The sequence below is a fragment of the Pongo abelii genome, chromosome 19 (genome assembly GCF_028885655.2).
Source record: "Pongo abelii isolate AG06213 chromosome 19, NHGRI_mPonAbe1-v2.0_pri, whole genome shotgun sequence".
Taxonomy (NCBI): domain Eukaryota; kingdom Metazoa; phylum Chordata; class Mammalia; order Primates; family Hominidae; genus Pongo; species Pongo abelii.
Window position 1 is genome coordinate 48200980 of NC_072004.2, and position 23232 is coordinate 48224211.

At 40.7% G+C, this 23232-nt stretch overlaps 1 protein-coding gene across 1 annotated transcript in view; it reads right to left on the minus strand.

Moving 5' to 3' along the window:
• The window catches only part of LOC129051079 (acid-sensing ion channel 2), a 388338-nt gene that overhangs the window by 364136 nt on the left and 970 nt on the right, over positions 1–23232 (minus strand). The gene's annotated exons all lie outside the window — the stretch shown is intronic.

Sequence of the window (23232 nt, forward strand, 5' to 3'; positions counted from 1 at the left end):
ATGTGTGATATGTGTATATATAGAGATGTATATATTTAATGTATATATACATCTAAACATTTAGATACTAAAAAGTAGTAAAAAGAAATACACCAAAGTCTAAAATGTTGTTGTATCAGAGCCATGGCTATATTGCTTTTGTAATAAGAAAAAAATGCATTTTAAGGCTGAGCAGGATTTGAGAGAATGATTTACTCTTGATGAAGTCTAGTGTGATTTTTCTGCCAATAAGAGATCCAGGTGACATTTGAGAATTATGGGTTTAGGTCTAATTACTTTTTTTTTAGTAGCAGTAGTTTATTCAGGCATATTTTACATGCATTAAAATTCTCAAATCCTAAGTGTAGAGCCGGTTGATTTTTGGTACACATATAGTCACATGAGTATAATTATTGTTTTGTTGTTGTTCCTCTCTTTAATCTTCATATCTGATTCTGGATGATGCTTTAAAAAAACAGCTTTATTGAGGCATGACTGACTTAAAATCAACTGCATATATTTAAAGTGTACAATTTGATCAGTTTTAACATGGAAAGAAGAGTCAGTTATTCCTAGGTTTCAATCTTGGATATGGATCTTTCTTGACCTTAGATAAATTATTTAATCTCCTTAAGCCTCACTTTTCTCAACTGTGGCTGATATACTTACCTTGCAGGATTGTTGGGAAGACTAAGTAATGTGTGTGACTCTTCAGTACAGCCCCTGCCATAAAACAACCATCCAATAAAATAATGGCTGTTGTGGATCTCATCTATTTCCAAACAGGGAACCTAAGATTCAATGAGGTTAGAAACTTGTTTACATTCCCACAGCTGGGTTGAGAAAGTAGCTGACTGCATGACCTGACTCTTCTTGCTGGAAACTCTTAAATGTGTCTTCTCCCGAGGGGCTCCCCCAAGCAGTGTAAGAATGGTCTTGTACTGGCTGTGAAACTGGAAGAACAGGTATCTCCTCAGCCCTGTTGCTCCCTTGCCTGTAACTCTGGCTTCACAATGAGTGATAGCAACCAATCCACCACGTTGCCTCTGGCAAATTGCCCAACTCACCAACCTCAGTTTCCTCATCTGTTAAAGGAAGAAATTAGATCAATGCTGGCAACTTCTGGAGGCTACTGAGGGATCACATAAGATAACAGTTAGCATCAATTCTTAAAGCTCTGCAATTGTTCAATAATTAGCTCTTTGAAAAAAAGAATGTAGGAATTTTGTAGCAGAAAGGACCTTAGAATCATCTCTTCCTAGATTTCTAGTCGCCCCTAGTGATGTAATAGTAATCATGTTAATTATCAAAACACCTCCCATAAGTCAAGGGCCTACTAAGAGCACTGCTAGGCAGTTTTTCAGACATCACTTCTTCTGTTCTTCACCACAACCAGGCTACATAGACAATATCAACCACACTTTACAGATAAGAAACTAAAATCCTAGAGTTTAATTGTCCGAAGTTATAAAGTTAAGAATCTTCCTAGTCCACGGCTTGCCCTTCTATAACAGTATATCTCAAATTCTTTCAGGAAAGAAAGAACAAGAAAACACTTCTTAGCTCATCTCATAACTGCAGCAAGACCTTTATAACAAAGCCTGTCAAGAATACTACAAGCAATGAGAATTATAGACCAATATTACTCATATAGACACAAAAATTCTTGAAAAATAAAAGCAAATTGAAACCAGCAATATATGAAAAACATATCACAACCAAGTAAGGTTTATCCTAGAAATGTAAGGATGTTTTGACACTTAAAAGTAAATTAATATAATTCTCCACATGAACCAAAAAGGAGAAAAATCATGTAATGATTATCTCAAAATATGCAGAAAAGATTGTTTGATGAATTCAACATTAATCCATGATTGAAAACAAATGTACCAGTAAATGAAGAGCAAAAAATAATGTTCTCAGTCTGATAAAAGTCAATAATAATTTTAAAACCTGCAGGTAACAAAATGCATAATAGTAATACAGTAAATACTTTCTATCAAAGACTGGTACCAAAACAGGGTATCTGCTGTAACTACTTCCGTAATATAGTGCACTGGCTATCCTAGCCAGCATAATAACACAAGATAAATAAATAAAAGATATACAGATTGTACAGGAAGAAAAAAAGCTGTCCTTGCTCATAAATAACATAATCTTTAACGTATAAAATCCTAAAGGAATCTACTTTAAAATACCAGAATTAATAAGGGAATTTAGCAAGGATTCAGCATAGAAGATCAATATACAAAAATCTATTTTAATTATGTTTACTAGTGACAAAATGAAAAATGATAACAAGGAATATCATTTACAATAGCATCTAAGGGTATAAAATTCTTAAGGATGAATTTTACAAAATATGTACAAGATATCTACACTTAAAACTTTAGGAGAAATTAAAGAAAACATACATAATTGGAAAGCTATACCATGTTCATGGAATAGAAGCTTAAATATCAATTCTGTCAAGATTATTTACCAGTTCAAAGCAATACAGTGAAAATCCCAGCTGATCTTTTTATAGAAACTGATAAGCTATATAATTCATTTGAAAATGCAAAGGACCTACAATAGTCAAAATAATTATGAAAGAAGAATAAAGTTAGATACTTGCAACCTGATTCAGGAGTTACTATAAAATTACAGAAATCAAGACACAAAATGGCATGGACATAGTCAAATATATCAATGAAATAGAACAGAATTCAGAAATAGACCCATACATGTATGCTCAGTTGACTCTGTTGAAGGTAATTCAATGAAAAAAGATAGTCTTTTCAATAAATGGTGCTGGCTCAATGGATATACATTTGAAAACAAAACAAAACAAAAGCCTCACATCATACTTTACATGGTACATCATTAAGTAAAAATTTAAATCACAATTACAGTCATGCATTGAATATACCATAATGGTCCCATAAAATTATAATATTGTATTTTTACTGTACTTTTTATGTCTAGATATGTTTATATACATAAATACTTTCTGCTGTGTTATAACTGCCTACAGTATTCAGCACAGTAACATGCTGTATGGTTTTTAGCCTAGGAGCAAGAGGGTGTAGTAGTAGGCTATACCTTCTAGGTTTGTGTAAATACACTCTATGACATTTGAACAATTATGAAATTGCATTTCTAACAATGCATTTCTCAGAATGTATTTCTGTCATTAAGTGACACTTGACCATGTAAAGTTTTTAAAAGAAAACACAGGAGAGTATCTTTGCAACCTTAGTTAGACAAATATTTCCTGAAGAAGACATAAAAAACACTAATGAGGAGAGGACAAGAGAGGAGAGGAGGAGAGAAGAAAAGAAAAAAGAAAGAAAGAGAGAAAGAAAGAAAGAAGGAAGAAAGAGAGAGAAAGGAAGGAAGGAAGAAAGGAAGGAAGGAAGGGAGGGAGGGAGGAAGGAGAAAGAAGGAAGAAGAAAGAAGAAGAAAGAAAGAAAGAAAGAAAGAAAGAAAGAAAGAAAGAAAGAAAGAAAGAAAGAAAAAAAAAGAAAGAAAGAAAAAAAGAAAGAGAAAGAAAGAAAGAAAAGAGGAGGAGAAGGAAGGAAGAAAGGAGAAAGGGAAAGGCAGAGAAAGGAAAGAAAGGGAGGGAGGGAAAAGAAAAGACAAGAAAAAGAAGTTGCTACATTGGACCTTAACAACACTAAAAACTTCCCTTTGAAGACACTAATATGAAACTGAAAAGACATGCCACACAATGGAGAAAATACATACATCTGACAAATGACTTATATTCAAAATATAAAAGGAATTCTTACAAGTCAATACTAAAGATGGCAAAATAACTCTAATAGCCACTTCTTAAAAAGACATACAGATGATCAATAAGCACCTGAAAAAATGTTCAGCATTGCTAATCATCAACAAATTGCAAGTTCAAACCACGATGTGATATAACTTCATACATTAAAATAGCTAAAAGTTAAACAAAGAAAACTAGCAAGCTCTGGTGAGCATGTGGACAATCAGAATTCTTGTAGAGGGTATGAAAATGGCATAATTACTTTGGAAAAATGTTTGTCAGTTTCTTACACAGTTAAACATGCATCTACCTGTGACCCATCAATTTTACTTCTAGAAATTTGCCCAAGATAAATAAAAACCACACAAAGGACTCACAAAGTTCACCCAAAGACTTATACACAAATGTGCCTGCAGCTTTTTGCACCACAGCATAAATCTGGAAACAGTCCAAAAGTCTATCAAGAGGAGGGATAAATGAATTATGTATTTATTCATTGAAATACCTCTTAACAATAGAAGAAAACAAACTGCGGATAACTACAAAAGCATTGATAAATCTCAAAAACACTTTGTTGTGCTAGAGAAGCTAGACACAAAAGAGTGTACACTGTACACTTCCGTTTATATAAAGTCCTTGAAAGGGCAAAACAAACTGTAGCAAGAGAAGTCAGATCAAGGATTGCCTGGGGTAGGAAGTGGTGAAGATTGACTACCAAAGGCCATGAGAAAACTTTGTGGGATAACAGAAACGTTCAATATTTTGATTGGGGCCGTGGTTCCACGTGCGTATACAGCTGTCAAAACTTATCAGTGTATACATTTAAAGAGCATGAGTTTTGTGGTGTGAAAATAAATTGTATGTGAATAAATGTGATTTTAAAAAATAATAAAGTTCCCCACATATTTCTTAGGTCCCTTAAAGAGTGAGCACTGCTTGTCATTGCCAGAGCCTCTGTCTCATTAATCTTTTAATCACAGTCTATACAATTCTGGCACTTGGTAAGTGCTCCCCAGGTAGAGTTTGAGAGAAGGTAGGTCGGGAGAGCACGCATTGTTGGTGGGGTGTGAGGAGGAACAGAACACAAGCAGGACTAGATAAATACACTCGTCTGCTAGAAACCTCTTTTACCATAAGGTGGCAGCAGAGAGCATCTGGCAATGTTTTTACCTACTCAATCCAGCAGGTGACAGCAGACCCACACTAACCTCTACACGAAGTTGCATTTTCTCTCTTCCCTACAGTTACCACAATCTCAGCCCAGCCACTCCGCCAGGCAGAAAAGGGAGACTTAAATGGAAGAGAATGAGAACATACCCATGATCCCCATATATGACGGGCACTGTTCTCCATGCTTAATAGGTAACATTTAATTATACTTACTGTAATATCTATGCTTAATAAGCAGTATTTCATTTCCATGCCCAGCCTTTATCATGGGTATGATTTTCTTTGTTGTAAAGACAAGTAAACAAAGCTTCAGAGAAGGAGAACATGTTCCTAATCACGGATCTAGAAGTGATAGCGATGGAGTTTGAGTCTGCTTTTTGTTTCCATGTCATCCTGTCCAAACATATAGACCAAAATGATCCATACAGAGGTTATGTATTGGTGTTCACTGCAGCAGTGTTCTAACTGCTCATGTGCATTAGCTCATGTGATCTTCACAATGAGTTGAGGTAGGAACAGTTGTTATCCCTATTTATTTATTTAATTTATTTATTTATTTATTGTGTTTTTGAAACAGTGTTACTCTGTCACCCACTCTGGAGTGCAGTGGTGCAACCATAGGTCACTGCATCCTCGAACTTCCAGGCTCAAGCAATCCTCCCACCTCAGCCTCCAGAGTAGCTAGGGCTACAGGTGTCAGCCATTGCACCTAGCCGGGTTATCCCCATTTTAAAGGTAGGCAGTGACACTGAGATACTGATAGATTAATGAACTTGTAAAGGTCACATCATTAGTAAAAGCTGCAGCTGCCACTGGAGTTCAGGGTCTGACCCTGAACCTTAATCCTTCACTGCAGAACTAGCTACCAAGTGACCACTTTGACGAGCCTTGAGGAAAAGGTGGAGGGGGCTTTAGCACACACTCAGCTAATGAAAGTGTGCTGGTTCATTTCCCACAGCTCTACGCAAACTCCCAGGGGTAGTAAAGAATAGCTTCTCCCTCCTCTGTGTCCCTGAGAAGTCCCAGGGACATTCAGAGATTTACTGTCATCCCTGTCCAACCCATAGGAGTCTTCTAAGACCCATGATTCTTCATCCATCTAGCCAGCCAGCCTTTATTGAGTACCTACTGAATGCCAAGCCTTAATTATGAAAACACAGAGACTTTCTTCAAAGAGCTTTCATAATGAGGGGAAGATCACATGCAAAAGCAAGCAAAAACAAAACTGCAGAGAGATAATTCTGCTGCTGACTAATTACCATGTGGATGGCACAGAATTTCTGTCTAGTCAGGGAGGACTTCCTGTAGGAGGGGAGGTCTTCCACTGAGCCTTAGAGGGTGAGTAAGGCTTGAAGAGATGGAGAAAGAGGTCAGGATACAGTCTTAGCCTGAGTGAAGAGGTTTAGTGAGACTAGAGAGGTCAGCTGGGCCAGAGGGAGGGTCTTGGGAGGAATAGCTGAAAATACACCTGGAGGGGTTGGTTGGGGGCATATTGTGGAAGGTCTTGAGGGCTCAGATGACAGCCTTTTTGTATCTCTTAAACTGACGGCTTATGATGGCTGGAAGCCATTCAAAGTGCATAGAAAGAGAGTGGCAAGAGGAAGCCAGTTCCTAGGAAATTAACATAGGCAAGCCTGTGCAAAAAGGAATAGAACTGGGGAGCCTGCAGGGGCAAGAAGAAGGGACCTAGTTCATGTGGAATATTTCCTATGTGTCAGGTACTTAGTATTTAGCCTACATTATGACAGCTAATTCTCCATAGAGCCCTGAAAGATCTGTGCAGTTATCATCTCTGGTTTATAAATGACTAAAATAAGACACAGTGAGGTTAAAGATGTTTCTCAAGGTTACCTGGACTAAAACTAAAAAAGCTGAGTATCAAACTCCCACAACCTATCACCAAAGCTCGCTTTCTTAACCACTATGCTCAACTGCCTCTATATCATGGGTTATGCAAAATTCAACCTAAGTCTAAGAGACATTTAACCTCATCTGAGACATCTATCAGGTTGGAAAACATTTAGAGCTCTTCCCTGAAAGATGCCACTGTGCTCAAAATAGGCCATGTCTCTAAACAAATAATTAATTAGAGAAGCATTCCCAGTGTTAGAAGTGTGGAAAGCTGAGGACCATGCCTGGCTTGTAAATTCAGAGGCCATAGTAATCAATACTTGATAGTGTTTATTCTTTTAACAGGCTGATGGGAATCACAGTGGCCCTCAGGAGACAGGAGCCATCAGAGAAGGGCGGCAGTGGTGCCAACGCAAAACACCTCCATCATCTCTTCCTTGAAAGGCAGGGATGGCATAAACACCTTGCTGCCACACTGGAGGCGCTCAGGAAGACCTGGAATAGTTGGAGAGAAAGCACTCCTAAAAGCAAGTAGAAACTGCCTGCAGCTCTTTTGGTGTGGTTGGATGTGGTTGCAGATTGATCTGGCTTATCTTCTCAGGCATAGAATAATTGCTGTCCTGCAGGCCAAGCCCCAAAGAGATTTCCCCAGCAGCAAGCAGAGTCCTGTCTAAAGCAGAAATAGCCATGGCATAGCAGCAGCACCACCCCGTGGAGTTAGCTAGTGCTGTCATGCATGTTGGAACTACTGCAGGAAGAGGTGGCAGCATGGGGGGAAAGGATGGGAGATATCAGGTCTGCATGGAAGAAAACTGGAAACAAAGCCACTGGCTCGTGAGAGTTTGAAGCTCATGAGAATTTAGGGAAAACTTCCACATATACAGTTCTGTACTCTTCAGCTTTCAGAGTTCCAGAAGATCAGAGTCCAGGGTGGAATCTGTCATTGAGAGAAGAGACTTTGGAGACAGGGGCTGCAAGGAGGAAAGTGATGGCATTGTAGTGATGGAGAGCCTAGCCCTTGTCTGAATGAGGCTCTGACAGGTGTGGTCACCTATGACAAACCCATGGATAATGTATACAAGAAGGCTGATAGTTGTGGCACTGAGCCATCTTCCAAAAACACCACATTTGAAGGGAAGAAGAAATCTTGCTCAGTGAGATTAATCAAGCAAGGACATCTTGGTTAGGGAAGGCAAACTGTTTTGATGCATTGGTCAGTATAGGCTAGGTTGTGCTGCAGTAACAAGCTATCCCCAGACTTCAGCAGTTTTTAACACAAACGTTCCTTTCTCACTCATCCAAAGCACATTGCTGGGCAAGGACTCTGTTTTTCATATTCCATCAGGGACCCAGCATCTGGGATGTCACCAGTTGCTGAGTCAAGGCAAGAAAGAACTGGGTGTCCTGGGCTTTAACGGGAAGTGACATCACTTCTAGCCATGGATTGGAAGTCACATGGACCCAATTAATGCAAGGGCAGCTGGAAGGTGTCAAGGAGCAGAGTGGGGTCTGGTGAGCACTGCCTTCTCTGGCACACTTAGCAGAGTCTGGTGTCTGTCATTCGGAGAAATCTCTGACTGAGCTCCTAAGGGTCTATGACTTATGAGCCCCTGGGGGACTCCAAATAAAAACTAAAAGAATCATTTTACTAAGAATTCTGTGAGGCATTGAGGTAGAGCCACACTGCATGGACACTGCTTCTTTGGACAAGCCTCACAAAGAGGGAAGATGCGTGCCCTCTTCCTCAGAGGCAACTGTACATCATGGCATTCAACACACCAGGAGCAGTGGCACCAGTGGTCCCCAACAGAATTCCACTAACCTTCTCAGAGCAGAGGCAGAGCCTGGCATAAATGGATGTGTCTGTTTGAGTGTTGGCAGCACATGAGAGCCCCACTGGGTCTCATTGTGCCTGGGGACTATTTCAGAAAGCTAAGATCTTTGTTATGCATGTAAGGACAAGAGCTGGAGATGGTGACCTCCTATTGAGTCTAATAAGACTGGTAACACTGATTGGATTATGTCCATATTACAGATGAGGACCTTGAGGTTTGGGGAAATTAATGGCCTTTCCAAAGTCACCTGGTTAATGCATGGCAGAGCCAGAGCGCCTGTTGACCCTATTGCATGATTTGAAATCATCATGTTTGGAAGGCATGCACTGTGTAAGAAGACCAGGAACTGGAGCCAGGATGCCAACTTCCTAAGTGACCTCGGGCACATTATTTGAGGGCCTCCATTTCTCTATTTGTAAAGATAAAGCTGGATGAGATAGATGTCTCAAAGTCTTTTCTGTTCCCACTGAGGGTCTGTTGCTGCAACTCCATTGGAGCTGATGACAGACTCCATCAGCTGGAAGTCTGCTCAACCTGCTCCACCTGCTCCACCACCTCCAGTACCTGGAAGTCCAAAATTAGGAGAACAGAGCCCACGGCCTCATGCCACCACACCTGCTTTCACCAGCTCCTGGAGAAGCTGGACAGCTGGAGAAGGGAAAGCATGCTGGGCTAGAGCCCAGTGGGGCCACACTGTGGGCTCCCTGCTACTGTCCTCTGCTCCAACCTGGCCAGCCACCATCTCGGCCCTGGGGTGGGGAGAGGTGGCGTCAGCAGTCAGGAGCTGCAGCCTGGGGGCTGCCCTGCCCTGTGAGGCTTCTTGCTGTATGTCCTTGCATGTGGCCTGGCCCTGCCTTAAGCAGGAGCCTGCTCCTGACAAGCAGCTCAGCTAGGGAGGAGAGGCCCTTGCAGCAGATGAGAGGATGAAGACCAGGTGGGAGCATGAGGCCAGATCATGAGAGTCCTGAGCCCCCATGGAAGACCATTCCAGGCCATCCCTGGCCCTGAGTGTCATCTCCCATGACCCCTGTCACTAAGGTCCCCCATAAGTTTGACTTTGCAAGCTCCCTCCCCGACATTTAGGCATCCTTGGGACTTGGCTCCTCTCTCTAGCACCTGCGTGAACAGAGTCCTCCCCATCGCCGGAGCATGAGTCCATGCTTGAGACTAAGCCCTCTCCCCATGCCTGGCACTGAGTGCCATCCATATTATGATGTGCAACTGAGCCCTGACATTGAGTGGCCTTCACCCACCTGACACCTAGCACCCCTGATGTCCCATAGTTAGCGCTTCCCTGATAGAAGAATGCCTCTTATCCTCCTCAGCAGGTGGCCTCCCTCCCACTTTGGCAGTCTCTGGCTGTGACCCTAGCCCCATTTGGCATGTCATCTCACCATTACAGCCTTAGCTCCTCTGTTCAAATGTAGCCAGCACCTATTGAAGTTGTACCATGTGACAGTGATGTTCAATGCTCTTGTTAAACACACAAACCAGGCTCCCAAGCTTCTGTCTGTGCCTTTTCTCCTCTACTGCATGCCCTCATTCCCCTCAGCACACTGAATTCTCCCCGGGTAGCCTCTGCAGTTCTGGGAGAACCAGTACCCATCAGTGCTCCAGGGCTCCCAAGTCCTGCAGCCTTCTGGGGATGCCTTTCCTTTCCCGTCTGCCATCACACTAATGATAATAGTTGGCCACCTCCAGGATGCCCTAGGATTCCAAGGTGTTACATTCTTTGTGGCTTTTTTCACTTCTGAGTCAGAAAGGCTACTCTGAGCTTTCCCTCTGACCTCTGAGCACTTCTGCAATGCAGACTTGAACCCAACATTTCCCCAACCTCCCTCCTGGGGCTTCCCTACTGCAAAGCTAACTCAAGGTTGGGTGATTTCACTTGTATCATGAAGGTTTCAGGAATTGCCATGTGGGGGAGAAAACAGCTGAATGTTAAATACCAGGTTCCATTCCTGAGTCAATGGTCACCTTAAACCCCAACCTGCCCTAAGAACAGAGCCCCTTCTGCCATCTCTTTCTTTCTTTCTTTCTTTTTTTTTTTGAGACAGAGTCTTGCTCTTTTGTCCAGGCTGCAGTGAAGTGATGTGATCTCGGCTCACTACAACCTCCATCCCCTAGGGTTCAAGCGATTCTCCTGCCTCAGCCTCCAAAGTAGCTGGGATTTCAGGTGCCCGCCACCACACCTGGCTAATTTTTGTACTTATAGTAGAGACACAGTTTCACTATGTTGGCCAGGCTGGTCTGGAACTCCTGACCTCAGGTGATCCACCCACCTCAGCCACCCAAAGTGCTAGGATTACAGGCATAAGCCACTGCACTCAGCCTCTGCCATCTCTTCCTTCCCTTGGGACCCACTCCAGCACTTACGCCCTTTAATAGAGACCAAAATGCCTCTCACCCGAAAGTAACCTCAAGCAAGGAAGTTGTCCTTCCACTTTCTTACCTCCAGAAATGACCTCTTTATTTCTTACCCTCCCCTTCCTCATGAGGCCTTGAGATCTGAAACTGCTGAACAGCAGGGGCCCTGAAACTGTTTTTCCAAATGGAATAACATGCTTCCTTCCTCATCCAGTGAGCTAGAAAGTGGCTGCAATTTGTTTGCAGTAGCAGTTTTTTGTTTTTTATTTTTTACCGCTGCACACACATTTTCAAAGACATGGACCTCACTGACTCTCCCAGCATCATTTGGCTTCAGGTCACACCACCTACACCACTTCTTGACAGAGCCAAGAGTGATGCTGGAAGGGGAGGCAGGAAGGAGAAGAAGAAAGGGACCCAGAACAGTGGAATGCAGGAGCTCAGGGGCCACGCAGGAGTGTGGTTCTGGGTCTGGCCTGGGCACATCACACCTGCCTTGGGTGTAGTATCCTCAATCCTGCTAGTTGAGGGGTGGGAAAAATTCACAGAATCTTTTAGTGATTTCTTGCTCAGATAATCTGCGATTTGCCTCTAAATCATGAAAGTGAGCCTAAGTCCAAGCATCAGGCCTTCGGGGAATTGAGATTGGACACAATTATATAAACTTGAATTCCCAGTCCAATAAACTTATCTCTCTGGCAGAAACTTGCAGAGGCAAGTATTCCAGACCAAACTTTTAAGGAGCACAGTGGAATAAGAAAGCAAGAAAATGAAAAGTTGCTGTGTATCACTTGTATGCCAAGTAATATTCATCTATTATATCATAACATTATAAAATTGAGATATAATTTATACCATACCATAATATTCATCCCTTTAAAGTGTACAATTCAGTGATTTTAGTATATTTACAGTGTCATACAATGATCACCACTGTTTAATTCCAGAACATCCTCATTACCCTCATACTTCTTTGTAGTCACCCCCACCTCTTCCCAGTCCCTGGCAGCCACTACTTTGTATCTTCTCAGATTAGCCTTTTCTGAACATTTTACATACCATATGTGGTATTTTGTGATAAATATCTTTGATTTAGCATAGTGTTTTCAAGGTTCATACATGTTGTAGTATCTTTAATCCTTTACTCATTTTTATGGCTATATAATACTCTATTATACAGATATATGACATTTTATTTATCTATTCATCTGTTATTGAATATTTGCATTCCTTCTACCTTGGGCTATTATGAAAAATGCTATGAACGTGCATGTATAATTTTTTTTTATATGAACACATGTTTTACATTTTTTTGGGTAGATACCTAGGGTGGAATTGCAGGGTAATATGGTAACTCAATGTCTGCCTTTTTGAGAAACTGCCAAACTGTTTTCTGTGGTGGCTGTGCCATTTTACCTTCTCAACAACAATGTATGAGGGTTGCAATTTCTCCATATTCTCACCAATACTTACAAATGTTCATCTTTTTTATTGTAGCCATTCTTGTGGGTATGAAGTGGTTTGTCATTGTGGTTTCGATTTGCATTTTCCTAATGACTAATGATGTTGAGCATTTTTTCATGTGCTTATTGGTCATTTGTGTATCTTCCTTCAAGGAATGTCTATTCAAGTCATTTGTCCATCTAAAAAATTGGGTTGTCTTCTATTGTTGCATTGTAAGGGTTCTTTAAATATCCTGGATACAAAACCCATAACAAACATGATTCAGTTATATTCTCCCATTCTGAAGACTATCTTTTTACTTTATTAATAGTGTCCTATGAAGTACAAAAGTTTTCATTTTGAAGGAGTCCAATTTATCTGTTTTTTTCTTTTGTTGCTTGTGCATTTGGTGTCATATCTAAAAAATATTGCCTGATCTAAGGTCATGAAGATTTACTCATATGTTTTCTTCTAAGAGTTTAATAGTCTTATCTTTTACATTTAGGTCTTTAATTCATTTTGAAATAATTTTTTATACGGTATGAGCCAGGGGTAACTTTATTTTTTTGTATGTGGCTAACTGGTTGTCCCAACACCATGCAGTGAGTGACTATTCTTTCCCCATTGAATTATCTTGGCACCCTTGTTGAAAATCAATTGACCATGAGTATGAGTTTGTCTCTGAACTCTCAATGTTATTTTACTGGTCTATACATCTATTCTTATGCCAGTATCACACAGTTTTGATTACTGTAGCTTTGTAATAAGTATTGAAATTGTGAATTCTGAATCTTCCAACTTAGTTCCTCTTTCTTTTTTTTTCTTTTCTTTTTTTTTTTTTTTTTTTTGTGAGATGGAGTCTCGCTCTGTCACCCAGGCTGGAGTGCAGTGGCACGATCTCAGCTCACTGCAAGCTCTGCCTCCCGGGTTCACACCATTCTCCTGCCTCAGCCTCCCCAGTAGCTGGGACTACAGGCACCTGCCAACACCATGCCTGGCTAATTGTTTGTATTTTTAGTAGACACGGGGTTTCACCATGTTATCCAGGATGGTCTCGATCTCTTGACCTCGTGATCCGCCTGCATCGGCCTCCCAAAGTGCTGGGATTACAGGCATGAGCCACAGCGCTCAGCCTCTTAGTTCCTCTTTCTTAGGACTCTTGAGTATTCTAGTTGCTTGAATTTCAATATAAATTTTCGGAGCACCTTGTCAATTCTACAAAAATGGCAGTGATATTTTGATAGAGATTGTGCTTAATCTGCTAAACAATTTGAGGAGTATGTTAGCCAGAGTTCTTCAGAGAGCCAGAACCAATGGGATACATAGGTAGAAAGATTAGATTAGATTAGATAGATAGATAGATAGATAGATAGATAGATAGATAGATAGATAGAGATGAGAGGGAATTTATTAGAGGAATTAACTCACATGATTATGATGGCTGAGAAGTCCCACCACGGGCTGTCTGTAAGCTGGAGACACCTGGCTTAGTCCAAGTCCAAGAGCCCCAGAATCAGAGAAGCCGATGGTGTAACTCTCAGTCTGAGCCTGAAGCCCTGATAACCTAGTGGGGCACTGGTATGAGTCCTGAAGTCCAAAGGCCAGGGAGCCTGGAGTTCTGATATTCAAGGACAGAAGAGGAAGAGTGTATCCCAGCTCTAGCATATAGATGGACAAATACACTTCTGTTCTGTTTTTGTTTTCTCTGGGCCCCTGCCGACTGAATAGTGCCCACCTACATTGAGGGTGGATATTTCCCACCTCGCTCAGTCAGAATCACACGCTAATCTCCTCTAGAAACATCCTCACAGATACACTCAGAAGTTATGTTTTACCAGCTTTTTAGGTATTCCTTAATCCAGTCAAGTTGACTCCTAAAACTGACCATCATAAGGAGTACTGCCATCTTAACAATATTGTTTTCCATTCCATGAACATGTTTTTTTGTATGCTTAAGTCCTTTTTAACTTATTTCATTGATGTTTTGTAGTTTTCAGTGTAGAAGTTTTGCATTACTTTTATTACATTTATTCCTAAGTACTTTATTCTTTTTGGTACTATTATAAGTGGAATTGTTTACTTAACTTCACTAAATTTCCAATGTATAAAACCATAATTGATTTTTTCTTTTCATTTTTCATTTTTATTATTTTTTATTATACTTTAAGTTCTAGGGTACATGTGCACAATGTGCAGGTTTGTTACATATGTATACATGTGCCATGTTGGTGTGCTGCACCCGTTAACTCGTCATTTACATTAGGTACATCTCCTAATGCTATCCCTCCCCCACCCCTCACCCCACGATAGGCCCTGGTGTGTGATGTTCCCCATCCTGTGCCCAAGTGTTCTCATTGTACAATTCCCACCTATGAGTGAGAATATGCGGTGTTTGGTTTTCTGTCCTTGCGATAGTTTGCTCAGAATGATGGTTTCCAGCTTCATCCATATCCCTACAAAGGACATGAACTCATCCTTTTTTATGGCTGCATAGTATTCCATGGTATGTATGTACCACATTTTCTTAATCCAGTCTATCATTGATGCCCTTTTGGGTTGGTTCCAAGTCTTGGCTATTGTGAATAGTGCCGCAATAAACATACATGTGCATGTGTCTTTACAGCAGCATGATTTATAATCCTTTGGGTATATACACAGTAATGGGATGGCTGGATCAAATGGTATTTCTAGTTCTAGATCCTTAAGGAATCGCCACACTGTCTTCCACAATGGTTGAACTAGTTTAGAGTCCCACCAACAGTGTAAAATGTTCCTATTTCTCCACATCCTCTCCAGCACCTGTTGTTTCCTGACTTTTTAATGATCACCATTCTAACTGGTGTGAGATGGTATCTCATTGTGGTTTTGATTTGCTTTCCTCTAATGGCCAATGATAATGAGAATTTTTTCATGTGTCTGTTGGCTGGATCTATGTCTTCTTTTGAGAAGTGTCTATTTATATCTTTTGCCCACTTTTCGATGGGGTTGTTTGGTTTTTTTCTTGTAAATTTAAGCTCTTTGTAGATTCTGGATATTAGCCCTTTGTCAGATGGGTAGATTGTAAAAATTTTCTCCCATTCTGTAGGTTGCCTGTTTACTCTGATGATAGTTTCTCTTGCTGTGCAGAAGCTCTTTAGTTTAATTAGATCCCATTTGTCAATTTTGGTTTTTGTTGCCATTGCTTTTGGTGTTTTAGACACGAAGTCCTTGACCATGCCTATGCCCTGAATGGCATTGCCTAGGTTTTCTTCTAGGGTTTTTATGGTTTTAGGTCTAACGTTTAAGTCTTTAATCCATCTTGAAGTAATTTTTGTATAAGGTATAAGGAAGGGATCCAATTTCAGCTTCTACATATGGCTAGCCAATTTTCCCAGCACCATTTATTAAATAGGGAATCCTTTCCCCATTTCTTGTTTTTGGCAGGTTTGTCAAAGATCAGATGGTTGTAGATGTGTGGTATTATTACCAAGGGCTCTGTTCTGTTCCATTGGTCTATATCTCTGTTTTGGTACCAGTACCATGCTATTTTGGTTACTGTAGCCTTGTAGTATAGTTTGAAGTCAGGTAGCATGATGCCTCCAGCTTTGTTCTTTTGGCTTAGGATTGTCTTGGCAATGCGGGCTCTTTTTTGATTTCATATGAACTTTAAAGTAGTTTTTTCCAATTCTGTGAAGAAAGTCATTGGTAGCTTGATGGGGATGGCATTGAATCTATAAATTACCTTCGGCAGTATGGTCATTTTCACAATATTGATTCTTCCTATGCATGAGCATGGAATGTTCTTCCATTTGTTTGTGTCCTCTTTTATTTCATTGAGCAGTGGTTTGCAGTTCTCTTTGAAGAGATCCTTCACATCCCTTGTAAGTTGGATTCCTAGGTATTTTATTGTCTTTGAAGCAATTGTGAATGGGAGTTCACTCATGATTTGGCTCTCTGTTTTTCTGTTATTGGTGTATAGGAATGCTTGTGATTTTTGCACATTGAGTTTGTATCCTGAGACTTTGCTGAAGTTGCTTATCAGCTTAAGTAGATTTTGGGCTGAGGTGATGGGGTTTTCTAAATATACAGTCATGTCATCTGCAAACAGGGACAATTTGACTTCCTCTTTTCCTAATTGAATACCCTTTATTTCTTTCTTCTGCCTGATTGCCCTGGCCAGAACTTCCAATACTATGTTGAATAGGAGTGGTGAGAGAGGGCATCCCTGTCCTGTGCCAGTTTTCAAAGGGAATGCTTCCAGTTTTTGCCCATTCAGTATGATATTGGCTGTGGGTTTGTCATAGATAGCTCTTATTATTTTGAGATACATCCCATCAATACCTAATTTATTGAGAGTTTTTAGCATGAAGCACTGTTGAATTTTGTCAAAGGCCTTTTCTGCATCTATTAAGATAATCATGTGATTTTTGTCTTTGGTTCTGTTTATATGATGGATTATGTTTATTGATTTGCGTGTGTTGAACCAGCCTTGCATCCTAGGGATGAAGCCGACTTGATCGTGGTGGATAAGCTTTTTGATGTGCTGCTGGATTTGGTTTGCCAGTATTTTATTGAGGATTTTCACATCGATGTTCATCAGGGATATTGGTCTAAAATTCTCATTTTTGTTGTGTCTCTGCCAGGCTTTGGTATCAGGATGATGCTGGCCTCATAAAATGAGTTAGGGAGGATTCCCTCTTCTTCTGTTGATTGGAATAGTGTCAGAAGGAATGGTACCAGTTCCTCTTTGTACCTCTGGTAGAATTTGGCTGTGAATCCATCTGGTCCTGGGCTTTTTTTGGTTGGTAGGCTATTCATTATTGCCTCAATTTTGGAGCCGATTATTGGTCTATTCAGGGATTCAACTTCTTCCTGGTTTAGTCTTGGGAGTGTGAATGTGTCCAGGAATTTATCCATTTCTTCTAGATTTTCTAGTTTATTTGTGTAGAGGTGTTTATAGTATTCTCTGATGGTTGTTTGTATTTCTCTGGGATTGGTGGTGATATCCCCTTTATCATTTTTTATTGCATCTATTTGATTCTTCTTTGTTTTCTTCTTTATTAGTCTTGCTAGTGGTCTATCAATTTTGTTGATCTTTTCAAAAAACCAGCTCCTGGATTCATTGATTTTTTGAAGGGTTTTTGTGTCTCTATTTCCTTCAGTTCTGCTCCGATCTTAGTTATTTCTTGCCTTCTGCTAGCCTTTGAATGTGTTTGCTCTTGCTTCTCTAGTTCTTTTAATTGTGATGTTAGGGTGTCAATTTTGGATCTTTCCTGCTTTCTCTTGTGGTCATTTAGTGCTATAAATTTCCCTCTACACGCTGCTTCGAATGTGTCCCGGAGATTCTGGTATGTTGTGTCTTTATTCTCGTTGGTTTCAAAGAACATCTTTATTTCTGCCTTCATTTTGTTATGTACCCAGTAGTCATTCAGGAGCAGGTTGTTCAGTTTCCATGTAGTTGAGTGGTTTTGAGTGAGTTTCTTAATCCTGAGTTCTAGTTTGATTGCACTGTGGTCTGAGAGACAGTTTGTTATAATTTCTGTTCTTTCACATTTGCTGAGGAGTGCTTTACTTCCAACTGTGTGGTCAATTTTGGAATAAGTGCGATGTGGTGCTGAGAATGTATATTCTGTTGATTTGGGGTGGAGAGTTCTGTAGATGTCTATTAGGTCCGCTTGGTGGAGAGCTGAGTTCAATTCCTGGATATCCTTGCTAACTTTCTGTCTCGTTGATCTGTCTAATGTTGACAGTGGGGTGTTAAATTCTCCCATTATTATTGTGAGGGAGTCTAAGTCTCTTTGTAGATCTCTAAGGACTTGCTTTATGAATCTGGGTGCTCCTGTATTGGGTGCATATATATTTAGGATAGTTAGCTCTTCTTGTTGAATTGATCCCTTTACCATTACATAATGGCCTTCTTTGTCTCTTTTGATCTTGGTTGGCTTAAAGTCTGTTTTATCAGAGACTAGGATTGCAACCCCTGCTTTTCTTTGTTTTCCATTTGCTTGGTAGATCTTCCTCCATCCTTTTATTTTGAGCCTATGTGTGTCTCTGCACATGAGATGGGTCTCCTGAATAAAGCACACTGATGGGTCTTGACTCTTTATCCAATTTGCCAGTCTGTGTCTTTTAATTGGAGGATTTAGCCCATTTACATTTAAAGTTAATATTGTTATGTGTGAATTTGATCCTGTCATTATGATGTTAGCTGGTTATTTTGCTCGTTAGTTGACGCAATTTCTTCCTAGTCTTGATGGTCTTTACAATTTGGCATGTTTTTGCAGTGGCTGGTACCAGTTGTTCCTTTCCATGTTTAGTGCTTCCTTCAGGAGCTCTTGCAAGGCAGGCCTGGTGGTGACAAAATCTCTCAGCACTTGCTTGTCTGTAAAGGATTTTATTTCTTCTTCACTTATGAAGCTTAGTTTGGCTGGATATGAAATTCTGGGTTTAAAATTCTTTCCTTTAAGAACGTTGAATATTGGCCCCCACTCTCTTCTGGCTTGTAGAGTTTCTGCCAAGAGATCAGCTGTTAGTCTGATGGGCTTCCCTTTGTGGGTAACCTGACCTTTCTCTCTGGCAGCCCTTAATATTTTTTCCTTCATTTCAACTTTGGTGATTCTGAAAATTATGTGTCTTGGAGTTGCTCTTCTCGAGATGTATTTTTGTGGTGTTCTCTGTATTTCCTGAATTTGAATGTTGGCCTGCCTTGCTAGGTTGGGGAAGTTCTCCTGGATAATATCCTGAAGAGTGTTTTCCAACTTGGTTCCATTCTCCCTGTCACTTTCAGGTACATCAATCAGGCGTAGATTTGCTCTTTTCACATAGTCCGATATTTCTTGGAGGCTTTGTTTGTTTCTTTTTACTCTTTTGTCTCTAAACTTCTCTTCTCACTTCATTTCATTCATTTGATCTTCAATCACTGATACCCTTTCTTCCACTTGATCAAATTGGCTACTAAAGCTTGTGCATGTGTCATGTAGTTCTTGTGCCATGGTTTTCAGCTCCATCAGGTCATTTAAGGTCTTCTCTATGCTGTTTATTCTAGTTAGCCATTCGTCTAATCTTTTTTCAAGGTTTTTAGCCTCTTTGCAATGGGTTCGAACACCCTCCTTTAGCTCAGAGTGTTTGTTATTACCAATCATCTGAAGCCTTCTTCTCTCAGCTTGTCAAAGTCATTCTCTGTCCAGTTTTTGTCCGTTGCTGGTGAGGAGCTGTGTTCCTTTGGAGGAGAAGAGGCACTCTGATTTTTAGAATTTTCAGCTTTTCTGCTCTGGTTTCTCCCCATCTTTGTGGTTTTATCTACATTTGGTCTTTGATGATGGTGACGTACAGATGGGGTTTTGGTGTGGATGTCCTTTCTGCTTGTTAGTTTTCCTTCTAACAGTCAGGATCCTCAGCTGCAGGTCTGTTGGAGTTTGCTGGAGGTCCACTCCAGACCCTGTTTGCCTGGGTATCATTAGCGGAAGCTGCAGAATAGCAAATATTGCAGAACGGCAAATGTTGCTGCCCGAACCTTCCTCTGGATGCTTCATCTCAGAGGGGCACCCGGCTGTATGAGGTGTCCGTCAGCCCCTATTGGGAGGTGTCTCTCAGTTAGGCTACTCGGGGACCCACTTGAGGAGGCAGTCTGTCCATTCTGAGATCTCAAACTCTGTGCTGGGAGAAGCACTACTCTCTTCAAAGCTGTCAGACAGGGATGTTTAAGTCTGCAGAAGTTTCTGCTGCCTTTTGTTCAGCTATGCCCTGCCCACACAGGTGGAGTCTACAGAGGCAGGCAGGCCTCCTTGAGCTGCAGTGGGCTCCACTCAGTTTGAGCTTCCTGGCTGCTTTGTTTACCTACTCAAGCCTCAGCAGTGGCAGACACCCCTCCCCTAGCCTCACTGCCACCTTGCAGTTCGATCTCAGACTGCTGTGCTAGCAGTGAGTGAGGCTCCGTGGACATAGGACCCTCCGAGCCAGGCATGGGATATAATCTCCTGGTTTGCCATTTGCTAAGACCATTGGAAAAGTGCAGTATTAGGGTGAGAGTGTCCTGATTTTCCAGGTACCGTCTGTCATGGCTTCCCTTGGCTAGGAAAGGGAATTCCCTGACCCCTTGCACTTCCAGGGTGAGGCGATGCCCCACTCTGCTCCGTGGGCTGCACCCACTGTCTAACAAGCCCCAGTGAGATGAACCCGGTACCTCACTTGGAAATGCAGAAGTCACCTGTCTTCTGCATCACTCACGCTGCGGGCGGTAGAATGGAGCTGTTCCTATTTGGCCATCTTAGACTGTTTTTTCCATACTTGATTTTTGTATATTGAGCATATAAATCCTGCAACCTTGCTGAACTCACTTATTAACTCTATTTTTATTGGATTTTTTTAGAGTTTTATTTTATTTTTAAAAAATAGAGATGAGTCTCACTATGTTGCCCAGGCTGGTCTCAAACTCCTGAGCTCAAGTGATCCTTTTGCCTCAGCCTCCCAAAGTGCTGGGATTACAGGTGTGAGCCACCATGCCCGACTCACTTATTAGCTCTAATAGAGATTTTTTTGTGGGTTCTTTAGGGTTTTCTATATACAAGATCATGTCATCTGCAAACATGGTTTTACTTCTTCCTTTCCAATCTGGATGGCTTATATTTATTTTCTTTGCCAAAGTAACCTGAATGGAGCCCTCAGCACAATGCTGAGTAGAAGTGTTGAGAACAGACATCCTTATCTTGTTTCTGATCTTATGGGGAAAGTTTTTACTCTTCTGTTATTATGTATGATGTTATCTGTTAGCTGTTTATACTATTGTTCATAGTATTTCCTTATAATCCTTTCCCTTTCTATAAGGTCAGTAGTAATGTCATTTCTTCTATTCCATATTTTAGTAATTTGGAGGATGTTTCTTTTTTTCTTGATTATTCTAGTAAATGTTTGTCAACCTTGTTGATCTTTTAAGAGAACCAACTTATGTTTTGTCTATTTTCTCTATGGTGTTTATATTCTCTATTTTCTTTACTTTTGCTTTTATCATTATTATCTTCTTCTTTCTGTGAGCATTGGGTTTAGTTTGCTCTTCTTTTTCTAGTTTTTAATATAGAAGGTTAGATTTTTTAAATTTGAAAGCTGGCAAATCCAACATCTGGATTTCTTCAGGGAGGGTTTACATTGACTTCTTTTGTTGTGTTTTGTTTTATTTTCCTGTGTAGATGCCCTAGTTTTTGTTTCTTTTCATGTCCCATAATTTTGGTTAGAAACTGGACTTTTTTTTTAATTATACTTTAAGATCTGGGATATATGTGCAGAACGTGCAGGTTTGTCACATAGGTATACACATGCCATGGGGGTTTGTTGCACCCATCAACCTGTCATCTACGTTAGGTATTTCTCCTAATGCTATCCCTTTCCTAGCCCCCAACCCCCTGGCAGACCTCAGTGTGTGATGTTCCCCTCCCTGTGTACATATGTTCTCATTGTTCAACTCCCACTTAGGAGTGCGAACATGCAGTGTTTGGTTTTCTGTTCTTGTGTTAGTTTGCTGAGAATGATGGTTTCCAGATTCATCCATTTCGCAGCAAAGGACATGAACTCATCCTTTTTTATGGCTGCACAGTATTCTATGGTGTATATGTGCCACATTTTCTTTATCCAATCTATCATTGATGGGCATTTGGGTTGGTTCAAAGTCTTTGCTATTGTGAACAGTGCTGCAATAAACATATGTGTGCATGTGTCTTTATAGTAGAATGATTAATAATCCTTGGGTATATACCCAGTAATAGGATTGCTGGGTCAAATGGTATTTCTGGTTCTAGATCCTTGAGGAATCACCACACTATCTTCCACAATGGTTGAACTAATTTACACTTCCAGCAACAGTGTAAAAGCATTCCTATTTCTCTGCAACCTCTCCAGCATCTGTTGTTTTCCTGGCTTTTTAATGATTTTTTGCCTTTCTAACTGGTGTGAGATGGTATCTCATTGTGGTTTTGATTTGCATTTCTCTAATGAGCAGAGATGATGAGCTTTTTTGCTTATGTTTGTTGGCCGCATAAATGTCTTCTTTGTGAAGTGTCTGTTCATATCCTTTGCCCACTTTTTGATGGGGTTGTTCATATTTTTCTTGTAAATTTGTTTAAGTTCTTTGTAGATTCTGGATATTAGCCCTTTGTCAGATGGATAGATTGCAAAAATTTTCTCCCATTCTGTAGGTTGCCTGTTCACTCTGATGATAGGGAAGCTGGACATTTTAAATAATATAATATGGCAACTCTGAAAATCAGATTCTCCATGCAAATTTTGTTGTTGCATTTTATTTGCTTTTATGTTCGGGTTTAATGACTTTTACAAGATAATTCTGTAAAGTCTGCATTTTTTGTCACATGTGGCCACTGAAATCTCTTATCAGCTTAGTGTTTAGCTAGTGACTGGATAGAAATTTCCTCAGACACCTGGGGCCAGTAAGTCTTTCAGTCTTTGCCAGGGAGCTCTGTGTGTTGGGGCTCACTTTCAACAACAGAAGGGCTGTTTACAACTCTGCCCTAGTGGGCTGGAGGTGGTGGCTCACACGTGAAATCCCAGCACTTTGGTAGGCCAAGGTGGGCGGATCACTTGTGGTTAGGAGTTCGAGACCAGACTGGCCAACATAGTGAAACCTCATCTTTACTAAAAATACAAAAAAAAAAAAATAGCCATGTATGGTGGCAGGTGCCTATAATTCCAGCTACTCCAGATGCTGAGGCAGGAGAATCTTTGAACCTGGGAGGCAGAGGTTGCAGTGAGCCGAGATCACGCCACTGCACTCCAGCCTGGGTGACAGAGCAAGACTCCATCTCAAAAAATAAAAAACCTACTCTGCCTTCGCTTTCACTTCCTGTT